At 38.8% G+C, this 23,219-nt stretch overlaps 1 pseudogene; it reads left to right on the top strand.

Annotated features, from left to right (window-relative positions):
- Nucleotides 1–11,376: 11,376 nt before the first annotated feature.
- Nucleotides 11,377–15,725, top strand: LOC123820428 (annotated as a pseudogene).
- The last annotated feature ends 7,494 nt before the right edge of the window (nucleotides 15,726–23,219 follow it).

Below are 23,219 nucleotides of genomic sequence, written 5' to 3'. Positions count from 1 at the left end.
AGAGAGAGCATTGCTGCTTGCTCTGCTCTGGTCCCATTTCCACAGCTTCCCACAAGCACTTCATGCCCTTTCAGGTGCTGATCCACGGGTGTGCGTGTGTGCATATGTGTGTATGTTTTAGGACCCTATGGGTCTCTCCAACAAACTCTCCTGTGAGGCTCATAGTTTCTCCCACTGTTACAATCCCCACAGGTTTTTTTTTTACAGCCTGGGGTTTTGAGTCTTTAGCTTCCCTTGGTCTCACTCCCCTGCTGCTCCTCCCCCACTGTTCCCCACAGCTTGTCTGCATATGAATGTGGGATTGCTCGCCTTGTCCTCCGATGGCTGACTTGCCACAAGTCCTCTCCACCTGGCTGCCTGTCTCTGGTGGCCCTCTTACCATCTGTATGAATGTTTCTTTAACTCCTTGGCTGTTGGACTTCTGTGTAAATGTTTGTCTGGCAGTTCTGGCTGTTCTCTGTTTTTAAATTGGTTGTTATCCTTCTTTTGGTTGTGCGTGGAAGCAAAGTGTTTCTGCCTATACCTCCGTCTTGTCCGGAACTGCAGCTTCCTTTTTCTATCCAGAAGTTTTCATTCTTCTCTCTTACCTAGTTCCTTTCCATCAGCAGATAAAAATGCTTAGTCTTTCCAGATTAAAAAAAAGTTCTCATTTGATAATACCTCTCTTTAAGAACCTTCCTTCCTTGTTGCAGACCAGTTTCTTGAAAGAATTCACCTAAAGTTCATGTTCAGGTTCTGCTCTACCTTGGGTTAGGTTCTCTGGGAGACTCTGACACAGAAATTTGCATGCAGGTATTGTAGCAAGAAACAACCTGGGAATGGGATGAAAAAAACAGGATTGGCAGAGAGGAGAGCAGCAATGTAGATGCATCAGTGGTATTATCCAATTCTAGGGAACTCTAGAGCTGGCATGGCCTTTTGAGATGACCTGAGTGAAGGCAAAGGGGATAGGTCTTTGTAGCCCCACATTTACTGATCGTTATGCACTTCTGGGTATGCACAGTTCAGACGCATAAACTTAGGTAAGGTGGCTTCCTTTGATAAAGGGTAATTCTAGACAGGGATTCAGCTGTGAGCCACCAGCAGGCAGCAGTCCCTGGCGATTAGGGGCAAAAGTACTTCAACCCTAAAGTGGAGTTCTGGGTGGTACACTGTGTGCTCATGACTCAGCCTACTGTAACCTGGCCTTCTCTGTCCTGAGCTCCAGATGCCATCTACAGGGTGGGGCAAAAGTAGGGTTACTGTTGTGAGTATACACAACACAGTTTATTCTTGTACTATTGATTAATTATTGTATTATTTTTCATATGAACCACCCTAACCCTACTTTTGCCCCACCCTGTATATTTAACTCTTTATCTGGACATGTCACAAAAGCCAATTAAACATATTCAAATTTAACTGATCACCTTCTACCACTTCACTTACTCCTTCCGTAGGGTTCTTTTTCTTGGTAAATGGAAGATAGGAATTAACTCATGAGATAAAGACCCTCTCCTTTCTCTCTTTTACTTCTGGGTATGTTTTTGGGTTTACTTCTGGGTTACTTTTGGGGAGGTTTTTTCTTTTTAAAGATTTTATTTATTTATTTTTAGAGAGGGAAGGGAGGGAGAGAGAGAGAGGGAGAGAAACATCAATGTGCAGTTGCTGGGGGCCGTGGCCTGTAACCCAGGCATGTGCCCTGACTGGGAATCGAACCTGCAATACTTTGGTTTGCAGTCCGTGCTCAATCCACTGAGCTATGCCAGCCAGGGCTTTGGGTATGTTTTTTCTTTGCGGCCCTTTGAAGGAGACTTGTGTGCTGAATGAACATATCTACTGAGTGATCCACCATCCCTCTTCACATCCTGTTGTGAAACAGGAGCCAGCTGATCATGCAGCCTGCTGTGCTATTGCTGAGCTGTCCTTGCTAACTTCATGGTTTCCTCATTCTCACTTCCTTGGGCTTGCTTCTACCAAATGAATTGTTATGACCTTAACTCTGGCCTCAGGCTTCGCTTTTTGATGACCTGGGAGAAGATATTAGCTTTTCCCTAATGCGCTGTTCCCCATTAGTCATGTCAATTCTAACTTCTCTGTAGCTCTTTAGTCTATCCTTTCCTTAACATTTATCGCCAATTACCCCAAACCAAGCACCATCAGTTCCTCGTGGATCATAATATCAGCCTGCTGACTGGTATCCAGGCTTGCTTCCCTGCAAAGCTATTCACTGCTCTGTAGCCTGACACATAATAAGAATTTAAGTATAGTTATAGGAATGAATGAAAAAATAAATAGGTGTGTCACAGGATGCTGCATATTGTAATTGGGCTACTTCAGAAAACATTGAAATGCTAAGGTAAGAATTTTTCCTGGATTGTGGTTACCATACAACAATTTTTCTGTGATGTTCTTCTATTTCTAAAATTTCATAGATTTTTTAGGGGGTTTAAACGAGTGGTATATGTAAAGCAATCAGAGCTTGGATGACTACATACTAAGGAGAAAATAAACTTTAGTTATCATCATCATCATCATCATCCTTTCATGGACTCTTTTCATTCTGTTTCCTTTCCCTCATCTGCCAAAGGTTAAAGTAGTTAAAAATATTTAATTCAAAGTTGAGTAAATTCCATTTTCTATACTTAGTACTCCTATGAAACAAAATACAGTGGAAATCTAAAGGATCATCAACCTAGAAATGAGTATAGTCAAGGGGAGTTAGTGCCTGTGCAATATGTTTTTGTGAATTCAAAATACTAGTTAAACCTTGAGATTTTAAAATTACTATTTAACTTGGAAAAGTTAAGATGTAAAAATAAATCTAGTTTTTCTTAAGCTTTCAAGTTCAAATTACAATTTTTATTTTATAAATAAATATAATAAGCCCAGGGAATTACTTGATTATAATTTGATTGATTAGCTGAACAGACCAAACTCCCTGAAACAATCTGCCCTGTTTATATCTTAATTTATAAAATTCCCTCAAACATTTTAAATTGCATTCATAAATTGAATATATTTGATCTTTTAAGACACTTCCAACCTACCTATCAAAAGCTTCCCACTCTAATAAGTCTAATTAAGTTAACAAATGTGGTCCATCTCAAGTTAATCATACCCATTCCAATTTTGTTTACAGACTCATGGACATGGACAACAGTGTGGTGATTGCCAGAGGGAGGTGAGGTTGGAAGGAGGTGAAGGAGGGTAAAGGGGGGATAAATGGTGATGGAGGGAGACTTGACTTGGGGTGGTGAACACACAATACACTGTACAGATGATGTGTTGTAGAATTGTGCACCTGAAAGCTGTGCAGTTTTGTTAACCAGTGTCACCCTAGTAAGTTCAATTAAAAAAAACTGAAGTCTAAAATAAATTACTTAGTTATACATTTTAAATTTGAATAAAGATCAAATCTATCAAATTCCTTAAAATCTTTTAATACTCCAAATACTTAAAATATAAAATATACACAGATCACTACTAAACATATGAGCAAACTCTTAGGAGCATGGTTTGTTTTATTTCATTGTCTCTGTATTTAATTCTAAATATCTTGTAGTGGACAGATATTTCCTACCATCTCAATAAACTGGGGTTGCTTTTGGCCAAAAGTTTCGGCTGGGGTACAGTTGTAAAATCTGATGCCAGGGTACCGTGTGCACTGATGGAGATGCTGAACACCTTTTAAATAGTCACAGTGATAACAAAGGACTCCTTGTTCATGCCCTACAAACAGGGCTATTTTCACAGCTGGCTTTCTGGTTTCAAACTAGACTATTAGCCAATTCTTTCATCTGCTTTCTGCCTGTAGCTCTGGCTAGTTTACCTCTTGACTAGAGTTAACTAATCAATTACCACTGATTAATGTGGAATTTTTCTCATTTACATTTCATATTTGGAAATTGGCCACAATCCTAAAGATATGTATGCTGTTAGGCATATTCTTGTCATCTGTGGCAAAGGAAAAGAAAAGATACATTAAAGATAATTTGGCATAATTTAGGTGCTGTTTACATGTCATTGTATATATATGTGTTATTTACTCTTTTCATAGTTGTATGATGTTGGTACAATTATGTCCATTTGACAGGTGAGTAAACTGAGACTCAGAAAATTAAGTAGCTACTAAATTGCAGAGCAGAGATACATGCCTAGTTGTGACTGTATAACCCATAGTCTATACTCTGTGGGGGAACTTCGTGTAAGCACCCTGTGATTTCAAGCTAGAAAACAAGCTTGGCATTGTGTGCAGAAGACTCTTGGGATTGCCTTCTTCAAAAAAATATTTCTCCTGCTATTTTTTTGTAACAAAGCAAAGTCATGGATAGTTTGAACTTATGACAGTCTTCCCTTCTGTGATGGATCACACATTAGTGGGCCAATTGGTGACCTCATAGAGACCCGAGGGCTTTAAGGTAGGAGACTAGAATTCTTTATGGCAGGCTCTTGTTCGAGGTTGCCTTCAGATCTCAGGGCTTTCCCATGACCCAACTGGTCATTACCAAGCTCCACCCAAAGCCAAGAACAATCTAGGCAGTTCCGACTGTTGACTAGGGGGATGCCTGGGTGATTCCTCCCTCCCTTCCTCCCTTCCTTCCTCACTTCCTTCCTTCTATCTGTAAAAAGAACTTTTTATTTTGAAATGATTTCAAATTTATATAACAGTTGTAACAACCCCAGTTGTAACAGTATAAAAAACCTCCATACACCTTTCATCCAGATTTACCAGTTGTTAATTTTTATCCTATTTGCTTTATCATTGTCTCGAACTATGTTAGAGTATGTTGAATAGATTATACTTTTTGATTCCTCAGTTTTTCAGTGTATATTTCCTTAGGGTAAGGATATTCAATTACAAAATCGTAGTTCAATGAGCAATTCAGGAAATTTTGAAATCAACACAAAATTGCTTAGTGATTTTACTTTCCTATTCTGAAAAATCCAATGCAGAATTAAGTATTACATATATTTAAATGATTTTTTAGTTTGGAATGATTCCTCAGCTTACTCTGCCTTTCATGTCATTGACTTTTTTTTTTCCAGAGTACAGGTCATATATTTTCCAGAGTAACCCTCGGTTTGGGTTTGTCTGATGTTCACCTATGATTAGATTCAGGTTATATCTTCTTGGCAGGAGTCCTACATAAGTGATATTGTGTCCTTCTCAGTGCATCCTATAAGGAGACATTTGAAGTCAGTTTGACCCATTATTGATGACATTAACTTTGATAATTTACTTAAGGTGATATCTGCCAGATTTATCCACTACAAAGTTACTACTTTTCCCTTTGTAATTAATGAGTAATTAATGAGTAATGGGTGAGTTATTTTCAGACTATGTAAATAAACTGTTTCTCATCAAACTTTACACCACTGATTTTGTCATTCATTAATGATTCTTACCTAAATCATTAATTATTATGGCAGTTGCAAAATGTTGATTTTTCTAACTCCATTTTTTTCTACATGTATTAGTTGGCATTCTGTTATAAAAGAGAACTTGCTGGCATCATTAATTATCAGTGTGGACTAACAGATTCTTATTTTTTGTTCAATGGGTTATTATTCATTACTACAATTATTAATTTTGATGCTCAAATTGTCTCAGATTTGACCAGCAGAAGCACCTTTAAGTTGGTTTATGTGTTCTTTTGACATGTCATTTTCATTTTTAAAGATTTTATTTACTTATTTTTAGAGAGAGGCGATGGGAGGGAGAAAGAAGAGAGAAACGTCGATGTGTGGTTGCCTCTTGTGTGCCCCCTGCTTGGGGACCTGGCCCACAACCCAGGCATGTGCCCTGAATAGGAATCAAACCAGGGGCCCTTTGGTTTGCAGGCCCCCTCTCAATCTAGTCAGGGCGTCCTCCTCACTTTTGAGCTCTTGTTTACTTTTGCCCTCCCTCCCTCCCTCCCTCCCTCCCTCCCTCCCTCCCTCCCTCCCTCCCTCCCTCCCTCCCTCCCTTCCTTCCTTCCTTCCTTCCTTCCTTCCTTCCTCTCTCTCTCTCTCTCTCTCTCTCCCCCTCTCTCTCCCTCCCTCCCTCTCTCTCTCTCTTTCCTTCCTGCCTTCCTTCCATCCTTACTCTAGGACATCTTTTTCATTGCTTTTAGAGAGAGAGGAAGGGAGAGAGAGACAAATCAATGTGAATAACCAGCCTGGATTGGTTGCCTCCTATATGTACACAGACCAGGGGTTGTTCATACCCAGACTTGCGCCCAGACCAGGGATCAAACTCGAAACCTAGGTATGTGCCCTGACCTGGAATTGAACCAGCAACTTTTCGGTTATAAGACAATACTCCAACCAAGTGAGCCACACCAGCCAGGGCTTGTTTACTTTCGACACAAGGCAGACCGGTCTTATCTTGTACTTTCTCTGCCTGTGTACTATACTTAGTAATTTCTCCAGGACCTCCAGTCCCTTTTAGTAGGGAATGGCATATAGAAATCAAGATTTAGATGCTACTGGAGTGTCAAGGCTTCTAGGCCCTTTGAGCAGAGAATGAAGAAAAATGCACACACACACAACCACACATCCACTTGTAAACCAAATATATATTAAAAACTATAAATTAATACTATACCCAATTTCAATTCAACAACACAGGATTCTTCTTAGCCTACTATCCCTTCCATATTTGTATCTCTTCTCTACAAGTGAGCAAAATGGTTCCTAGCATCCTTCAAATATTTATTTATTTGTGTAATCCAACAAGACAAAATAATTTTAGAATTATACACACAAATCACTGAGAAAAATGACATACTACAGTAGAGGTTGATATTTGTTGTTCTTTTTGTTTTAGAGCAAGGTTATAGAGGCAAAGTATTATGTTCAAAAGTTACTTGGGGTTAAATTATTTTTCTTCAGTATACTTATGTTGCTTATTTGAAGTACAGTAAGGCTCTTTTTTTTTTGTTTTTATTCTGTTGTTGATTTCTCATCCGCCTCCATTCTTGTTAGTTTAACTTTATGATTTTGAGTAAATAAAACAGTAACACACTGCTGAAACTTGAAATGATACCTTAAAAGTACATTCCAAGAACTCTCACTCTTTCCTTATCCCTTATATGCTGTTTTTACTCACACTCTGTGGATAACCAAACTTATTTGTTTCTTGTTTATGCTAACTGTGTTTCTTTTTTGCAAAAATAAGTAGATAAAAGACTTCTGGTCAAGATGGTAGCATAGGTACTACACCACCTCTTCTCACAACCACACTAAAATTACAACTAAAATATAGAACAACCATTACTCAGAACCATCAGAAATTGAGTGGAATGGAAATCTGACAACTATGGAATTAAAGAAATCACATCCAAGCAGACTGGTAGGAGGGATGGAGACACAGAACAGGCCGGTCCCATATCCATGTGTGGTGGATAAAAATTCAGGAGGGATATCTCAGGAACAAAGATTCCCAGCCCCATACTAGGCTCCCCAGCCCAGGGATCCAGTGCCAGGAAGATAAGTCCCCATAACTTTAGGCTGCAAAAACCAGCAGCAATTGAGTTAGTGGAAGAAACTTCTAGGGCCCCAAGCAGTTGCCCTTAAAGAACCCACACATAGACTTACTGAGACTCATTGCCTCTGAGCTCCAGCACTGGGATAGCAGTTTTAGAGGCACCAGCAGCATTCAGAGAAAAAAGGAAATGTCTGGCATCAAAGTAGGAGCTGGGGTACAGCTTTCTCCCAGGCAGAAAGGTGGACAGAGGCGTTTGTTACTTTTCTGATCCCTCCCCACACAGGTCACAGAACTGGCAGGTGGTGCCATATCTGAGACTCCATCAACCTGGCTAACACTGTTTTCCCTTCCCTAGAGATCCCCTGAGACTCCATCCTACCCAACTAACAACTTATGGTCCCACCCAAACTGTTAACCATGACTTTTCCATATGAATTTCTGGTCTTAGCTGAAGCTTCACAACTTCCTAAATCCTTTCAAACAAGTAACAGTTGGCCTCAGTGAGCCCCTAGGCCCTGTACTTCTTGCTAAGTGGCCCCAGGCCCAGCACTAGCAGTGGCCAGCTTAGATTCATAGCACAGCTTTGTCTGATAAACTTCAAACCCAGCTCAAGTAGCAGCCATTTCAAACTGCCTTGTAGCCCATGTAGGGTGGCCCCAGGTAGAACACAGGTGTAGGCTGACCTTTGCCTGAACCACCTGGGAAACCCCAGAGCCTGTGCATCCAGTGGAAAGCTAAAGACTGTAATGGAGCACCACCATCCTGCCCCTGCATAGCTGATGTTCCACAGAGGGTAGAAGTTGGGTGCCAGTGGTTACAGCCACTCCTTGAGGCTGACTTGCCTGAGTAAATTCCTCCCATTAACCTGCCAACAACAATCAAGGATCAACTACAAGAGGAGGGTGTACTCAGCCCACACAAAGAGTGTACTTTGAGTACCCAGCTTGGGTGATTGGGGAGGCTGTGCCACTGGACCCTATAGAGCACCTACTGCATTGGGCCACAACCAAGACAGGGAGTCAAAACAGCTCTACCTAATACATAGAGACATAGGGAGGCTGCCAAAACAAGGAAACTAAGAAACATAGCCCAAATGAAAGAACAGATCAAAACTCCAGAAAAAGAACTAAACAAAATGAAGATAAGCAATCTATCAGATGCAGAGGTCAAAACACTGATTGTAAGGATTCTCAAGGAACTTGATGAAGACCTCAACAGTGTAAAAAAGATCCAGTCAGACACGTTTGGGAAAACAATTGAAATAAAGAACAATTTACAGGGAAACAACAGTAGAGTGGGTGAAACTGAGAATCAAATCAGTGATTTGGAACATAAGGAAGCAAAAAACAACCAGTCAAAACAAAAGAAGAAAAAGAATTCCAAAAACAAGTATAGTGTAAGCAGCCTCTGGGATAACATTTGCATCATATGGGTGCCAGAAGGAGATGAGAAAGAGCAAGAAGTTGTAAATCTATTTGAAAAAATAGTGAAAGAAAACTTCCTTCATTTGGTGAAGGGAATAGACATGCAAATGCAGGCACAGAGTCCCAAACAAGGTGGATGCAAAGAAGCCCACACCAACACATCATAATTAAAATGCTAAAGTTTAAAGATAAAGACAGAATCTTAAAAACAGCAAGAGAAAAGAAGTTAGTTACCTACAGGGGAATTCCCATAAAACTGTTAGCTGATTTCTCCAAAGAAACTTTGCAGAATAGGAGGGATTGGCAAGAAATATTTAAAGTCATGAAAATCAGGGACCTACAGCCAAGATTGCTCTACCCAACAAAGATATTTAGAATTGAAGGTCAGATAAAGAGCTTCCCAGACAAGAAAAAACTAAAGGAGTTCATCACCGCCACACCATTATTATATAAAATGTTAAAGGAACTTATTTAATAAAAAGAAAAAAGATCAAAACTATGAACAATAAAATGGCAAAAAATACATATATATCAACAATTGACTCTAAAAACACAATAAGCAAACAAGATGAACAGAGACAGAATCATGGATACAGAGAATGTTTTGATGATGGCAAGATGGGAGGGAGTTGTAGGGGAATGGGTGAAGAGGTTAAGGGATTAATAAGTACAGAGAGGTAGTTACAGAATAGCCATTGGGATGTAAAGTATAGTACAGGAAATGGAGCCACCGAAGAATATGCATGACTCATGGATGTGAACAATGGTGTGGGGATTGCCTGAGGGAGTAGGGGATGCTGGGTGGAGGGGCAGAAAGAGAAAAATTGGGACAATTGTAATAGCATAATCAATAAAATATAATAAAAAATTAAGCAGATATATATATGCATATATGAGGCCTGTCCAGAAGGTACCTAGCTATGTAATATGAAAGTAAAGACATTTACTGAAAAAAATATAAGATACAAGAAACATTATACATAAGACAATGATGCTTCAGTCCTCTTCAAAGTAGGCACCTTGGGACCTTACACAGTTCTAGTCACTATCAGCTGCCCTGTTGTATCTTCCTGAATATTATCAAAGGTCTGAAATCTTTTCCCTTTCAAATTGATTTTAGTTTTGAGGAAAGCCAGAAGTCACAGGGCACCACATCTGGGATGTGAGGAGATGAGTCACCTGGGTGTTTTAATGTTTAGCAAAAGAACTCTGCAGGAGACGTGATGTAAGGGTGGGTGCATTGTTGTGATGAAGCTGTCAATCACAAGTTGCCCATAGCTGTGACCTTCTGAATCATCTGAATAGTTTCTGTGGAAGCATGTTCAAACTTAATGCAAAATTTGATGCAGATTTGTTGCTCTACTTGCTCAGTCATTTTGAATGTGACAGTCACACTGTACACATGCTTATTCAACAGTGTCTATTGCCCCCATTGGCTAGTACAGTGAAGTCATCATTGTCCACTCATGTGCATTCCAGTCCACTCTCCTTGGCTGTCAGGTTATATCAATGTTGTACTAACTGTTCTTGTTATATTAACAACTGGAATTTTTGTGGACAAACCTTGTTTTATTATTTCAGTTTTATTTTCTTACACAAGAGGTAGCATACTACATATTGTCTTTGTATTTCACTTGTAACCTGCCTCTATTCTGTAAATCAGTCCATATTATTTCATGGAGATCTTATTCATTTTTATAGCTATACAGTACTCCATTTAATGTACCTGCCACAGTTTATTCAACTACTTTCCAATGTATAAGAATTTAGGTTGGCTTCCAACCTCATAAATATTGCTACTATGAACAACTTTGCTGATAAGTCTTTTCCAATTGTAAGTTATATAGGTGGGGTTGCTGGGTCGAAAGTTAAACTTATATGTAATATAGTTAGATATTGCCAAATTTCCCTCTGTATGGGTTATGCCATTTTGCACTTCTACCAGGAATATACGAGAGATACTGTTTCCCCACAGTCTTGCCAGCAGTATATTTTGCCAAGGTGTTTAAGTGTTGATAACTTGAAAAAAAAAAAGACATTTCAGTATTGTTTGATCTGTATTTCTCTTATTATTTTGAAGTTGAACACATTTCTACATGTTTGCAAATTGTTTTATGTCTTTTCTGTAAATTACCTGTTTATGTCTTTTGCTACCAGATTTTTAGTCATTTATTCCTCAGTTTTGCAGAGTGTATTAGGTAAATATATACATAGTTCTCATATCCCTAATGTTCCAATATATGTCTCTTTGTCTCTATCTCTATCTTTACTTTTATCACTATCTCTATCTACTTTTTTAAAAAAGACCCAATTCTCTCTTTTTCTTTTACTTTTTGGATACATTTTTATAGGAATATTGTTTTAGAGACTCTTAATCTTTGCTTTGGTAACTATTGGTGAACAGAGGTTCTTAATAGATGGTCCTTGTTAGAAAATCACATTGACCTTGGACCCTGAGGTCTCTGCTAAGTGACACATTGCTTGTCCCGCAGTAAAAGGAAAATGTCCATTGGAAAAGAAGGAGGAACTGAATCCAAGGCTGTCACTGGAACACAGCAGGCAACGAGCTGCAGAGGAGCCTGTGTTCTGCAGCAGTCTGCCTCCTGCCTAAACCCTGGGGTTGAGTCTCAGGCCATTGTTCGCAGCAGGGCACCCTGTGTGTGGCAGGTGAGGGACAGCTATGCCATAGGGCCAAGCAATTTGAGACCTTAGGAGCTTGTAGATTACCTGGTCTCAGAAACAATCTAACACCATTTTATAGGCAGGAAACAAGCCCACAGAAATGAGCAGCTTGCCCAAAGTCACAAACTTGGTTATAATCAGTGCCACAGAAGGCGACTTAAAACTTTTCAAAAGTAATGCATGTTGAAACATCTGCATTCAACTGAGTTTTATATTTTGAAGGTGTCATCCTGGTCAGCTGTATACTTAATTCAAGCTGTTTCTGTGGCCAGAAATTTTCTGAAATTCTCTTATCAAAGGGAGCTTAAAATTTGCTTTGGCTGGTGTATGTATTCATTCATTTTTTCATTTTAACAATACTGATACATTTTTCTGATTCTTGTTTTTACGAGTTCAGTCTGACATACACTGTTCTATCAGCACAGGTTATTTATTTATTTTTTAAAATAGATCTTAGTGTAAATAATTAGATCTGGTGTTCTTTGGTTACATTCTAGTTTTAATGATATACCCTAATTAACTTACATGGACTCCTGTGTTGCATAAGTCTCATAGGTAACTTATTTTTATCTAGCTTAGTCCAATCTACTATGTTTGTGTTTCTCAAACTGATAATTACAGAGGGCGCTTGTTAGACGTGCACATTCAAACCTACCTTGACCTCCCCAGTCATACTCTCCACATGACTAAAAATCAAAATTTTAACAACCTTACACAGATGCAACTTTTAGAAATGATGATTCTATGTTAGTTTTGGGAATTTAACTATCAGCTGTCAGCTGTACCCCAAATCCTCATATATATGCCTTATCCATAGGCTCTGAAGGCAATGCCAATAAAACTTTTTGGTCTATGGCAGAATAATTGGAATAAGTGTATAGCCTCCTAACAGGAAATTCATCAGTATTCTGGCGACTACTTTGAAAGGGAGAGAGCTAATCCTCAGGATGATTAGGTACATGTATGCCAAGTCACAGTACTTTACAGTGACAGTCATTCTTCAGGAAATGCAGGAGGCAGTACTTAGTCAGTTTTCCAGGCTGCCATTGCAGGGTTGGGTGACAAAGGCAGTCATCATTCCTTCAGTTATCACCATATGTTGACCCGAGCACTTAATCAAGCACCAGAGCTGACTCACTGATACCAACACTACTGGTGTTATTGTGATAGACTGACATCCTGGTTAGAGCTGCTTATTGTCACGTCTGTCTTCCATTACCTTAGGGCTGTCTGCATCAGCCTCTCATGAATTCATTCTTTGTATTTCCATTGCTCCATGTTGGAACATCTTGGTCTTCTGTCTTTAACACTTAAAATGTAATAAATGTTTGTTGAGTGATTACTTTGTGCAAGGCACTGTGAGGTGGGGGGAACAAGGTAAAAAGCTACTGAGAAAAATAAATACTCAGCCAAGTTGTCAAGGCTATAAAAATGCTTAAGCAACAGTTCTGTCTAAGGAACTTAAGTGCACTAGGGGGAAAAACAAATAAATATTAAAAGTTGGCAATGAGAATAGCCAATGAAGGCAAGTATAAGGCAAACATTTCATTGCAGTAATTAAAACAATTTGGTACTGATGTAGAAATGGATATATTAATGAAATTATGAACATTGAGCACACAAATAGACTTAAACATATATAAATAATTAATTTTTAATAATAGCCTCATTTCAAATTGACAAGGAAAATACAGATTACTCAATAAATTATAGTGGGACAATTGGCAAGTCTTCTGGAAAATAAATTAAGCTGAATCCTTACCTCACTCCTCACACTAAATTAATTCTACATGGATTTATTTTATTTTTTGGATGATTTTAAATGTAAAAAATCAAACCATAAATATATTAGGTAAACAAAGATAAGAGGCTTTCTGATTTTAAGGACACAGTCTTTTCTAAGCATGAATAAAACCTAGAGGCCTTTTAAAAAGGGGTTGTTTTCACTATATAAAAGTCTAAAACACACCCTAAGCAAATTCAAAGACCAATGACAATAGCAAAATATTTGGATCACATATGACAAATAAAGGGTTGCTATTCATAATATTTAAAAATACACAAGTCAACAGAAAGATAAAGAACTCAATAGAAAGAAAAAAATAGAAATGAAATGGAAAGTTATAATAGAAGAATTACAAATAGCCAATAAACAAATAGAAATATACTTCAATAATTAAAGAGAGGCAAATGAAAGCATTTTTTGTCTATTTGATTGGAAAAAACTATTTTTAAACTGATAAAAAATGCCCACTAAGATTTGCTGTAAATGAGTTATAAATTGGTATATACTTTCAGGAACAACTTGGCAACATTTGTTTAAAATGGAAATATAGATTTTCTCTGATTCATAAATTCTATGTTTATACAAAATTATAGGTTTACTGAAATAACTGCTAAGGTTTTTGCACAAGTTCACTGAAGTGCTGTTAATTATGTGAAACACTGGCAACAATCAATAAGGTTAAATAGATTATAGTATATCCATGTGATAAGATAGAGTAAAAATATTCTGATTTTATGTAATCTGCAATTGGCAGTTGCGTAATTGAAAAAATTTAAATGGGGAACCATAACAAATAATACATGTATACCTTAAACGTAAGTATTCACCTAAATTACCTAAATGTAGAATTATTCATCAGTCTTTTGCTGCTAAGACAAGTTCTCTTGGAATAAAGGTTTTCTGACTAGAATTCTACTCACCTTTCTTGCATAAGCCCACAATGTTTTTACCCACCTTCCCATTCTAGTCTCCTACCTCTTTCCACCATTTTCACAATGGCTTCCTCTCAGTTGCTCCACTTGTTAAAATGTTTCCCACTGCCTTGACTCTGCACTGGTTGTTCTCTCTTTCGTTTCTCTGCCCCTTTGCATGGCTGGCTTTCTCATGTGTTAAACTCAGTCTAAATGTCACTTCGGAGTTATCTTCTCTGATAACCCCTATATGTCAGTTAGGATTATTTTTCTTTCGAGTAACACAAATTTCAGTTTAAATTGACTTATATTATTAAAGGGAATTTATTGCCTCACATAACTAAATAACTAGTCATAGATCTGGCCTAAGAGTACACTGTAGTTGCACTTTAAACTAAATGACCAAGATTTGTTTTCTACTTTTTACTCTACTTCTTAGTGTTGTCTTGATTCTTTTGTTCTCTTAAATGGCTGTCAGAAACTTATCCAAAGTCTAGGTATGAGTAAAATACATATTGGCCCTGATAGTCCCAATATGGGTTTTATGATCATTTGTCTCAGAAGCCACAGAGCCTGGAATTCTGGAGCACATGGTAAATGCCCTGTAGGAAATATCTGTGAGGGATCAAGGATCTTTTCTGATCACAATGGTAGGAAACTAGAAATCAGTAACAGAACCCCCCCATGAAAAGTTTAAAAATATGTGGAAATTAAAAAGTCAAATTCCCCAAAAAACAATCATTGAAGAAATCAAATGGGAAATCAAATAATATATTGAAACAAAAGAAACTGGAAGCACAACACATCAAAACTTGTGGGATGTAGCGTGAAGAGCTAATTTATATTGAAAAATACCTACATTAAGAATAAAGAAAGATGGGCTCTTCCCAAAAGTGGCCATGGGTGACCTCTGAAAGTGGTTTGCTATTCACTTGATCCAGAAAATCCCACAAAATCATGCAAATCAAGGTTTAAATCTTTGTGTTCACTTTAAGAATGCTCATGAAACTGCCCAGGTATTAAGGGTATGCATATTTGAAAGCCACCAAGTATGTGAAGGATGTCATTTCACAGTAGCAATGTGTGCCATTTTGTCATTTTAATGGTGGAGGTGGTAGGTGTGCCCAGGCCAGACAGTGGGCCTGAACACAGGGTCAGGGGCCCAAAAAGAGTGCTGAATTTCTTCATTGTTAAGCATGCTTAAAAACACAGACTATAATGCTAAACTTAAGGGTGTAGATGTAGATTCTCTGGTCATTGAGCACACCCAGGTGAACAAAGCTCCCAAGATGCAGCATAGACCTTACAGAGCCCATGGGTAGACCAACCCACACATGAGCCCACCCTGCTGCATTGAGAGAACACTTACTGAGAAAGAGCAGGTTGTTCCTAAACCAGTGGAGAAGGTTGCACAGAGGAAAAATGTATCCCAAAAGAAACTGAAAAAACTAAAGCTTATGGCCTGGGAGTAAATTCAACATAAAATAAATACTAATAAAAATAAAAGCAAAAAAAAAAAAAAAGAAGAAGATCAAGATCCAAGATGGTGGCACAGTACTGGAAGTTACACTCACCTCCTTCCAGGACCAAACTGGAATGACAACTAAAGTAGAGAGTAATCAACATAAACAACCAACTGAACAATAGCTGGACAGAAGTCTTATAACCAAAGATTTACAGAATGAGCCATATTGAGATTGGTAGGAAGTGTGGAGATGTGAAAAGGGCTGGCCCAGCTCCCACAGTTGGTGGCCGAGACCCCAGAGGGATATTTCAGCTGCAAAGTTTCCTCCTGAGCCCTATGCTGGGTTCCCCAGCCCAGAGCACCAGAGCCGGGGAGAGGTACCACACAACGACTGGCTGTGAAAATCAGCAGGGATTCTCTCTACCAGGGAGAGATGGGAATCAGCTAGAAATACAGATGGTCTCTTAAAGGGTCAGAAAACAGCTCTGGCCAGTGTGGATTAGTTGGGTGGCATGTTGTCCTGTAAATGGAAGGGTTGCTGGTTTGATTCCTGTTCAGAGCACATGCCTAGGTTATGGGTTCAGTCCCTGGTTGGGGTACATGTGGGAGGCAACAGATCAATGTTTCCCTCTCACATCAATGTTTCTTTCCCTCTCTCTCTCCCTTCCTTCCCCTCTCTCTAAAATTAATAAGTAAGTCCTTGAGTATGGATAAAAAACAAATAAATGACTATCAAACAAAGTCTCATTCACAGACACTCATTCTGGGGTTCAGGGGAGGGAGGGTAGATGGACTAGAGTCTTGTGAGGAGAGTCTGGGGTTTGTAGTTCTGGGGAGAGAGCTGAAGGGACAGCCACCAGGATCACTGTGTTGAGTCCCTTTCCAACACCATAGGTGCTGTCTTTCTTGGGTGGAGCACAACCTTTCATATGGCATCAGCCTGGAAGAATGCAATAGCCCTACACTGTGTACTTCCTGTCACCCCACTGTGCAGAGTTTGTGCCCTACTAAGGAGTCAGCTGCCTGGTTGGGGTGTAGAGGTCTAGGCAGACACGGAGATGTCAGTGACTGAATTATGTGGCTTTGGGTAGGGGCCATCCCCTTCATTTTCCCATGAACCTGACTGGTGTATCCCCTCATGGGAGATCCACTAGCCTCACCCTCTCGGCTTCTGGTGGCCTCGCTATCCTGCCCCCCAGCACCCTGCTCTGCTGAGCTTGGGCTGGGGCAGAATCTGGGATGAACTAAGTTGTGTAGCTCTAAGATAAGGTCCATTTTTTCCTCACACACTCAATTGGTGCAAATCCCTCCCTTCACACAGCAAAATCTTGGCCCTAATAAACACTTCTGGCCCCATCCGTATGATTCCTTGAAACTCCGCTTGACCACAAATGTCTGCAGACACCTGGCATGTAGCAGCTAGCCTTGCTATACCCTGGGAGTTTTGCTGAGAAGCCTCAGACCCAGCACTGATATGAAATTGCATCACTCTGGTGAACATAATTTTCCCCTACCTGGTGAATCACTGAGAACCTAACTCATGCAACTCAAATACCACCAGAGGCTCTTTCTGTGATGACAGGAGGAGTCAGATGTAGGCAGATGTTGGAGTGCCTTGGGCCTTTTGCTGACCTGCCCCTGGGCTCAGTGCTGGTGGAAGCTGGCCTTGGTGTACAGCTTGGTCCTTCCCATGTATACCCAGTGCAAGCAGAGGCAGCCACAAACAGTGGATGGCTTTATAGCAACAAACAGGTTACCTAGGGCCAGACACAATCAGCATCTGACACTGACCTGCACCAGAGGACCTCCCAAAAGGACCCAGAACCAAAATGCCCAGTGGCCAGCTTCAGACAACATCAGAGCAGGATCCAATTAGCTTCACAAGTGGTATATCCAAAGGGAAATCTCAGCAGGCACCAGACTCTGCTGAGGTGAATTCTGCTTTGTGTGTTCAGCACCTGCATACACTGTATGATCCAGTTGATCTTAAAGTCAGCCAGTCTGAGTGTCTATCCCTTCCAAGAATGGGCCAATAGCAATAAAGACTCAGTTACAACAGTATGGCTCACATAACCCACACAAGGAACGTCATTGGAGCCCTGAACTCAGGTGATCAAGGAGACTGTGCCATTGGGTCCCACAGGAAACCTACCATATAAGGCCACCCTACCAAGTCTGGAAGTCATAGCTGATGTACATAATACATAGAAACAAACACAAAGAGGCAGCCAAAAAGGGGAGACAAAGAAACATGCTCCATAAGAAAGAATAGGAGAAATCTCCAGAAAAAGAGCTAGATGAAATGGAAGCAAGTAGTTTACCAGATGTAGCATTCAAGAAGTGGTTATAAGGTGCTCAAGAGACTTAGTAATAAATACAACAGCATGAAAAAGCATACAACAGCATAAAATAACCAATTAGAAATGAATATAACATCTGAAATGAAGAATACACTAGAAGGAATAAATAGTAGGTTAGATGAAGCAGAGAATTGAATCAGTGATTGGGAAGAGAAGATAGCAGAAAACACCCAATCAGAATAGCAAAAAGAAATAAGTATTTTAAAAAATATGAGGATTATTTAGGGACTTTTGGGACAACATGAAACATAACAACATTAACATAATAGGGATACCAGAAGGAGAAGAGAGTGAGCAAGGGAGTGAGAACTGGGTTAAAGAAATAATGATTGAAAACTTCCCTAACCTGGTGAAGAAAAGAGACACACAGGTCCAGGAGGTCCAGAGTCCCAAACAAAATGAACCCAAGAGGCCCATACCAAGACACATCATAATTAAAATGTCAAGGTTAGAGGTGAAGAGAGAATCTTTAAAGCATCAAGAGAAAGATAGTTAGTTACCAGTTACCTACAAGGAAGCTCCCATAAGACTGTCAGCTGATATCACAACTAAATTGTACAGAAAGCATCCTGAATACTCACTGAACACTAGCTGGAGAGAAGCCTTATAGCCACGTACAGATAGAAGAAATCACTTTACCACAAATGACTGACTGGTAAGGAGTGTTGAGATGCAAGAGGGCTGGCTGGGTCCCCACAAGTGGCAGCTGAAGATCCAGAGGGATATTTCAGTGGCTGGAGCATTCCCCTGAGAAGTGTGGGGTCTAAACCCCAAGCTGGGCTCCCCAGCCTGCAACACCAGAACCAGAAAGGAACCCAGACAACATCCAGCTGTGAAAAGCAGCATGGTTTCTGTCTGCCAGGAAAAGAGAGCTAGAGACTCAGAGAGCCTCTTGATGGGCCAATGCACAAAATTTCTTTTTCAGCTATTTAGCTAGGACTCTGACAGAGGGAGGGAAGAGTAAGCTAGAGATACTTGAGGAGAGTCTGGGGTTGGCTCTGGGAAGAGAACTGAAGGAACAACTGCCAGGATTCCTGTGCTGAGTCATTCCTCATACTGCAGAGGCCATCTTTCTCAGGAAGAGAACTCTCCAAGTGGCATAAGCCTGAGGGGAAGCAAGAACCCTGCCCACAGGAATTACTCTGTCTCACACTATGGAGCTTAAGCTGGACTGCTGACTACAGCTACAGATTAGTTTAAAACCTGTTGAGGCTTAATGATTAGTTTAATAGCTAAGGTGGATAATACAAAGGAGCAGCCAAAATGGGAAGACAAAGAAACAGACCCCAAATGAAAGAACAGGAGAATTCTCCAGCAGAATAACTAGAGGACATAGAGGCAAGCAACTTATCAGACAAAGAGTTTAGAGTAATGATTATAAGAATACTAAACAGCATGAAAAAAGACATAAAAACCATATAAAAGGACCAGTCAGATACAAAGAATGCAATATCTGAAATAAATAATACACTGGAAGGAAAAAATAGTAGGTTAGATGAAGCAGAGGATTGTACCAGTAATTTGGAAGACAAGGTACAAAAAACACCTAGGCAGAGCAACAACAACAACAACAACAACAACAACAACAACAACAACAAAATTTTAAAAAATGAAGAGAGCTTAAGTAACATTTTGGACAACATGAAGCAGAACAACATCTTTATCATGGGAATACCAAAAGGAGAAGAGAGCAAGCAAGGGATCAAGAACCTATTTGGAGAAATAATGACTGAAAACTCCCCTAATCTGGTGAAGGAAAAAGACACACAAACTCCGGATGCTCAGAGAATCCCAAAGAAGTTGGGCCCAAAGAAGCCTACACCAAGACACATCATAATTAAAATAACAAGGCTTAAAGTCAAGGAGCCACAACAGAAAAGCAGACAGTTACCCTCAAGGCAGAACCAATTAGGATGTCATCTGATTACTTAACAGAAATATTTCAGACCAGAAGGGAGTGGCATAAAATATTCAAGGTGATGGAAAACAAGGATTGACAACCAAGGCTACTTTACTCAGTGAGGCTATCATTTAAAACTAAAGGAGAAATAATGAGCTTCCCAGACAAGAAAAGGCTAAAGAAGTTTGTCAACACCAAACCACTACGACAACAAATGTTAAAGGGTTTGCTTTAAGCAGAGAAGAAGAAAAAAAAGAGAAAGAAAAAAATCAGAGGAAAAGAGCCTAACAATAAAATGGTACTACATATGTATGTATCAATAATCATTTTAAGTGTAAATGGCTTAAATGCTCTAACCAAAAGACATAGGATAGTTGAATGGATAAGAAAACAAGACCTGCCTATATGCTGCCTCCAAGAGACCAACCCCAGATGAAAAGATACACACAGACTAAAAGTAAAGGGATAGAAAAAGATTTCATGCAAAAGAAAGGAAAAAAAGCTGGGGTATCAGTACTTCTATCCAACAAAATAGACTTTAAAACCAAGGCTATAGTAATAAACAAAGAAAGACACTACCTAAAGATAAAGGGAACAATCCAACAAGAGGATATAATCCCAGTAAACATTTTTGTACCCAACATAGAAGCACCTAAATATGTGAAACAAATTTTGAAGGATATAAAGGGAAATACCAACAGAAATACAGTCATAGTTGTGGATTTTAACCAATTGACTTCAGTGGATAGATCTTCCAGGTAGAAAATCAACAAGGAGACAGCAGCCTTAAATGACACACTAGATCAAGTGGACTTAATTGATATATTCAGAGCATTTTGACCCCAAACAGCAGAATATACATACCTTTTAAGTGCACATGGAACGTTTTCTAGGATAGACCACATGTTAGGACACACAACAAGTCTCAATAAATTTAAGAAGATTGAAATCATATCAAGTATCTTCTCTGACCACAATGCTTTGAAACTAGAAATCAATCACAGGAAGAACACTGAAAAACATGCAGAGACATGGAAGTTAAATAACATGTTATTAAACAATGAATGGGTCAAAAATGAGATTAAGGAAGAAATCAAAAATACCTTGAAACAAATGAAAATGAGGATACAACAATCCAAAAATCTGCGGGATGCCAGGAAAACCATCCTCAGAGGGAAATATATAGCATATGCTTATCTCAAGAAAAAAGAAAAACTCAAATAATAATCTAACTTTACACTGAAAGGAACTTGAAAAAGAACAACAAATAAAGGCAAAAGTGAGTAGAAGAAATAAAATAATAACAATCAGAGCAGAAATAAATGAAGTAGAGTCTAAAAACAATAAAAAAGATCAATGAGTCCAAGAGCTGATTCTTTGAAAAGTTAAATAAAATTGACAAACTAACCAGACTCACCAAGAAAAAAGAGAAAGGCCCCAAATGAACAAATTCAGAAATGAAGGAGGAGAAATAACAACTGACACCAAAGAAAGACAAAGCATGTAAGAAAATATTATGAACAACTCTGTGCCAACAACTGGACAAACCTGGATGAAATGGATAAATTCCTAGAAACATACAATCCTCCAAACTAAATCAGGAAGAATCAAAGAATCTGAATAAACAGATTACACCTAGTGAAATTGAGGCAGTAATAGAAAAACTCCCAACAAACAAAAGCCCTTGACTGGTTGGCTTCACAGGTGAATTTTAAGAAACATTCTGAGAAGAGCTACCACCTCTGTTTCTCAAACAATTTCATAAAATTCAAGAGGAAGGAAGGCTCTCAAACTCATTGTACGAGGCCAGCATTATCCTAACTACAGAACCAGACAAAGACACTACAAAGAAAGATTATTATAGGCCAATATCTCTGATGAACACAGATGCTAAAATCCTCAAAAAATTAGCAAACTAGATACAGCAATGCATCAAAAAGATCATATATCATGATCAAGTAGGATTTATTCTAGGAATGCAAAGTTGGTACAGCATTTGCAAATCAATAAATATGATTCACTACATAAGTAAAATGAGGGATAAAAACCACATGATGATATCAATAAATACAGACAAAGTTTTTGATAAAGTCCAGCACCCAGTTAAGATAAAAACACTCAGCAAAGTAAGAATAGAGGGAACATACCTAAAAATAATAAAGGCCACATATGACAGACCCACTGCCAGCATCATACTCAATGGGCAAAACTACAGGCATTCCCCTTAAGATCAGGAACAAAACAGGGATGTTCACTTTCACTTGTCTTATTCAACATAGTACTGGATGTCCTAGCCACAAGAATCAGAAAAAAAGAAGAAATAAAAGGCACCCAAATTGGAAAGGAAGTAGTAAAAATGTCTTTATTCGCAGATGACATGACTCTGCACATAGAAGACCCCAAAGATTCCACCAAGAAACTGCAAGAACTAATAAGTGAATTCAGCAAAGTAGAGTATACAAAATTAATATCCAGAAATCAGTTGTATTTTATATGCCAATAATGAACTAATAGAAAGGGAAATTAAGAAAACAATCCCATTCACAATTGCTTCAAAAAGAATAAAATACCTAGAAATAAACCTAAACAAGGATGTAAAAGACCTGCACACAGAAAATTATAAGACACTGAAGAAGGAAATTGAAGAAGATACAAATAAGTGGAAGCACATTCCATGTTCATGATAGGACAAATTAACATCATTAAAATGCTATACTACCCAAAGCAATCCATAGATTCAACGCAATTTCCATCAAGATTACAATGAACATGAATTTGTAATTTACAGAACTAGAACAAATATTTCAAAAATTTATATGGAACCACAAAAGGGCCCACATAGCAACAATGATCTTGAGAAAGAAGAACAAAGTTGGAGGAATCATGCTGCCAAATATCAAACTGTACTATAAGGCCATAGTAATCAAAACAGCATGGTACTGGCATAAAAATAGACACATAGATCAATGGAACAGAATAGAGAGTCCAGAAACAAACCCACACTTTTATAGTCAGTTAATATTCAACGAGGAGGCAAGCAGATACAATGGGCTAAAGATAGTTTACTCAGTAAATGGTGCTGGGAAAATTGAACAGATATGTGCAGAAAAAATTAAACTAGACCACTTTTCTTATACCACACACGAGAATAAATTCAAAATGGATCAAAGACTTAAATGTTTGACTCGAATCCATAAAAATCTTAGAAGAAAATATAAGCAGGAAAATATCGGACAGCTTG

The sequence above is a fragment of the Phyllostomus hastatus genome, unplaced genomic scaffold (genome assembly GCF_019186645.2).
Source record: "Phyllostomus hastatus isolate PE091 unplaced genomic scaffold, TTU_PhHast_1.1 phas_contig_348, whole genome shotgun sequence".
Taxonomy (NCBI): Eukaryota; Metazoa; Chordata; class Mammalia; order Chiroptera; family Phyllostomidae; genus Phyllostomus; species Phyllostomus hastatus.
Note: the sequence above shows the minus strand (reverse complement) of the source record. Positions and strands in the feature narration are given on the sequence as shown.